Source organism: Argentina silus (assembly GCF_951799395.1).
Source record: "Argentina silus genome assembly, contig: scaffold_128, whole genome shotgun sequence".
NCBI classification, from domain to species: domain Eukaryota; kingdom Metazoa; phylum Chordata; class Actinopteri; order Argentiniformes; family Argentinidae; genus Argentina; species Argentina silus.
In genome coordinates this window covers 75001-80000 of record NW_028152577.1, presented here as the reverse complement: position 1 = coordinate 80000, position 5000 = coordinate 75001, and positions in this window count along the sequence as shown.

The following is a 5000-nucleotide window of genomic DNA, read 5'->3' as shown; positions in this document are numbered from 1 at the left end:
TGAGATTGAGGATGGTGATGAGGATGAGGATGGTGATGATGATGAGGAGGAGGAGGATGATGAGGATAAGGATGGTGATGAGGATGAGGATGGTGATAAGGATGAGGAGGAGGATGATGAGGATGGTGAGGAGGAGGATGATGAGAATGGTGAGGAGGATGGTGAGGAGGATGATGAGGATGGTGATGAGGATGGTGAGGAGGATGATGAGGATGATGAGGGTGGTGAGGAGGATGATGAGGATGGTGAGGATGGTGATGAGGATGGTGAGGGTGGTGAGGAGGATGATGAGGATGGTGAGGAGGATGGTGATGAGGATGATGAGGATGGTGAGGATGGTGAGGAGGATGATGAGGATGGTGAGGAGGATGATGAGGATGGGTTGTGGGTTTGATTCCTGCTGGGACCATCTATACTGAAATATGGATGAACTTACTGCAATGTAAGTCGCTTTGGATAAAAGCGTCAGTTAAATGGTGTATATTATAGATCGGAGAGGTGTTGTGAAAACCTTTGATAGCATCCCATCCCAACCATTTGGCTGAATGAAAGAAACATCACGCAATCATGAAAATAACCTGAAAATACTACTGACGTTAAAATACTCCTGATACTACTGATACTACTAATACTGACACGTTAAAATAACCTGAAAATACTACTGATAAAACACACGTTAAAATAACCTGAAAATACTACTGATAAAACACACGTTAAAATGATATCAAATATGATGATACACGTGTCTATGAAACATTCAAATGTCATAATAGAAACATCTGGGACAAAAAAGTGGGTAAAGATTTACTTGATGATGATGATGATGATAATGATGGTGGTGATGATGATGATGATAATGATGGTGGTGATGGTGATGATGATGATGATGATGGTGATGTGTGTTCTCTGTTGCTAGGTGCCATTAGAGGACAATCGATCTGACCAATCAGTGAGTACCTCACATTTCAAATTTAAGTCATTTAGACGCTTAACTCATTAAAATGACATCCAGTCAGTACATTTGAGAATGGGAGAATTCAGGGATTTAACACCAGACTGACCCTGACCCTTAACTACCTGACCCTAGCCCTTAACCAGCTGACCCTAACCCTTAACTAGCTGACCCTAACCCTTAACTAGCTGACCCTGACCCTTAACTAGCTGACGTTGACCCTTAACTAGCTGACCCTAACCCTTAACTAGCTAACCCTGACCCTTAACTAGCTGACCGTAACCCTTAACTAGCTGACCCTAACCCTTAACTAGCTGACCCTGACCCTTAACTAGCTTACCCTAACCCTTAACTAGCTGACCTTAAGCCTTAACTAGCTGACCCTGACCCTTAACTAGCTGACCCTAACCCTAACCCTTAACCAGCTGACCCTAACCCTTAACTAGCTGACCCTGACCCTTAACTAGCTGACCCTGACCCTTAACTAGCTGACCCTAACCCTTAACTAGCTAACCCTGACCCTTAACTAGCTGACCCTGACCCTTAACTAGCTGACCCTGACCCTTAACTAGCTGACCCTAACCCTTAACTAGCTGACCCTAACCCTTAACTAGCTAACCCTGACCCTTAACGAGCTGACCCCGACCCTTAACTAGCTGACCCTGACCCTTAACTAGCTGACCCTAACCCTTAACTAGCTGACCCTAACCCTTAACTAGCTGACCCTAACCCTTCACTAGCTGACCCTAACCCTTAACTAGCTGACCCTGACCCTTAACTAGCTGACCCTGACCCTTAAGTAGCTGACCCTGACCCTTAACTAGCTGACCCTAACCCTTAACTAGCTGACCCTAACCCTTAACTAGCTGACCCTAACCTTAACCCTTAACTAGCTGACCCTAACCCTTAACTAGCTGACCCTGACCCTTAACTAGCTGACCCTAACCCTAACCCTTAACTAGCTGACCCTAACCCTTAACTAGCTGACCCTGACCCTTAACTAGCTGACCCTAACCCTTAACTAGCTGACCCTAACCCTAACCCTTAACTAGCTGACCCTAACCCTTAACTAGCTGACCCTAACCTTAACCCTTAACTAGCTGACCCTAACCCTTAACTAGCTGACCCTGACCCTTAACTAGCTGACCCTAACCCTAACCCTTAACTAGCTGACCCTAACCCTTAACTAGCTGACCCTGACCCTTAACTAGCTGACCCTAACCCTTAACTAGTGGACCATAACCCTAACCCTTAACTAGCTGACCCTGACCCTTAAGTAGCTGACCCTGACCCTTAACTAGCTGACCATAACCCTTAACTAGCTGACCCTAACCCTTCACTAGCTGACCCTGACCCTTAACTAGCTGACCCTAACCCTTAACTAGCTAACCCTAACCCTTAACTAGCTGACCCTGACCCTTAACTAGCTGATCCTGACCCTTAACTAGCTGACCCTAACCCTTAACTAGCTAACCCTAACCCTTAACTAGCTGACCCTGACCCTTAACTAGCTGACCCTGACCCTTAACTAGCTGACCCTAACCCTTAACTAGCTGATCCTGACCCTTAACTAGCTGACCCTGACCCTTAACTAGCTGACCCTAACCCTTAACTAGCTGACCCTGACCCTTAACTAGCTGACCCTAACCCTTAACTAGCTGACCCTAACCCTAACCCTTAACTAGCTGACCCTAACCCTTAACTAGCTGACCCTAACCTTAACCCTTAACTAGCTGACCCTAACCCTTAACTAGCTGACCCTGACCCTTAACTAGCTGACCCTAACCCTAACCCTTAACTAGCTGACCCTAACCCTTAACTAGCTGACCCTGACCCTTAACTAGCTGACCCTAACCCTTAACTAGCTGACCCTGACCCTTAACTAGCTGACCCTGACCCTTAACTAGCTGACCCTAACCCTTAACTAGCTGACCCTAACCCTAACCCTTAACTAGCTGACCCTAACCCTTAACTAGCTGACCCTAACCTTAACCCTTAACTAGCTGACCCTAACCCTTAACTAGCTGACCCTGACCCTTAACTAGCTGACCCTAACCCTAACCCTTAACTAGCTGACCCTAACCCTTAACTAGCTGACCCTGACCCTTAACTAGCTGACCCTGACCCTTAACTAGCTGACCCTAACCCTTAACTAGTGGACCCTAACCCTAACCCTTAACTAGCTGACCCTGACCCTTAACTAGCTGACCCTAACCCTTAACTAGCTGACCCTAACCCTAACCCTTAACTAGCTGACCCTAACCCTTAACCAGCTGACACTAACCCTTAACTAGCTGACCTTGACCCTTAACTAGCTGACCCTCTCTCTCTCTCTCTCTCTCTCTCTCTCTCTCTCTCTGCTGTCTGTGTGTTTCAGGGTGAATCCTTGCCCCTCTCTGGTGTCACTTCCTGGGGGAGAGGAGGAATCGACACAGGATCCTCCCTGATTGGTCCAGACGCAGGCTCGTCCTGGATTGGTCTAGACAGCAGAGAGGGGCGGGACCTGGTCTCAGGATGGATCCTAGGCATCATACACACCTTAGCCACACCCCCAACACTCCCTCCACCAATCAGAGCCCGTCTGAGGAGATCAGAGTCACATCAACACAATACTGGGTCCACTGAGTCTACTGGGTCTACTGGGTCTACTGGGTCTAGTGGGTCTCCTGAGTCTAGTGGGTCTACAGGGTCTACTGGGTCTTCTGGGTCTAGTGGGTCTACTGGGTCTCCAGAGTCTACTGGGTCTAGTGGGTCTAGTAGTTCCAGAACCTCTAGTGATTCTAAGAGTTCAAGTGATTCAAGTGATTCATCTAACAGTTCAAGTGATTCTTCTAAGAGTTCAAGTGATTCAAGTGATTCTTCTAACAGTTCTAGTGATTCAAGTGATTCTAACAGTTCAAGTGATTCTTCTAAGAGTTCTAGTGATTCAAGTGATTCTTCTAACAGTTCAAGTGATTCAAGTGATTCTAATAGTTCTAGTGATTCAAGTGACTCTTCTAACAGTTCAAGTGATTCAAGTGATTCTAACAGTTCAAGTGATTCTTCTAAGAGTTCAAGTGATTCTTCTAACAGTTCTAATGATTCAAGTGATTCTTCTCACAGTTCAAGTGATTCAAGTGATTCTTCAAACAGTTCAAGTGATTCAAGTGATTCTTCTAAAAGTTCAAGTGATACAAGTGATTCGTCTAATAGTTCAAGTGATTCAAGTGATTCTAATAGTTCTAGTGATTCAAGTGACTCTTCTAACAGTTCAAGTGATTCAAGTGATTCTAACAGTTCAAGTGATTCTTCTAAGAGTTCAAGTGATTCAAGTGATTCTTCTAACAGTTCTAATGATTCAAGTGATTCATCTAATAGTTCTAGTGATTCAAGTGATTCTTCTAACAGTTCTAGTGATTCCAGTGATTCTTCTAAAAGTTCAAGTGATTCAAGTGATTCTTCTAACAGTGATTCTTCAAGCAGTTCAAGTGATTCAAGTGATTCATCTAATAGTTCTAGTGATTCAAGTGATTCGTCTAACAGTTCAAGTGATTCAAGTGATTCTTCTAATAGTTCTAGTGATTCAAGTGATTCTTCTAACAGTTCAAGTGATTCAAGTGATTCTTCTAAGAGTTCTAGTGACTCAAGTGATTCTAACAGTTCAAATGATTCACACAGCTCTGATGGCTCTACTAGTCACTAGGAGGGAGAGAGAAAGAGTTAGACAGAAAGAAAGAGAGAGAGAGAGGGAGAGAGGGAGAGAGGGAGAAAGCTGTAGTAATAGTTTGTCTGTTCTAATCTCCATGTTGATTCAACTCTGACCTGTGTAACGTTAGAAACTGTCCCCTCTGTGACCTGTGTAACGTTAGAAACTGTCCCCTCTGTGACCTGTGTAACGGTATAAACTGTCCCCTCTGTGACCTGTGTAACGTTAGAAACTGTCCCCTCTGTGACCTGTGTAACGTTAGAAACTGTCCCCTCTGTGACCTGTGTAACGGTATAAACCTTGGCTGTGTTCCAAAATGGCGTCTTGCGCTCTGTGTCCTCTCATTCTGACAAGACCACCTGA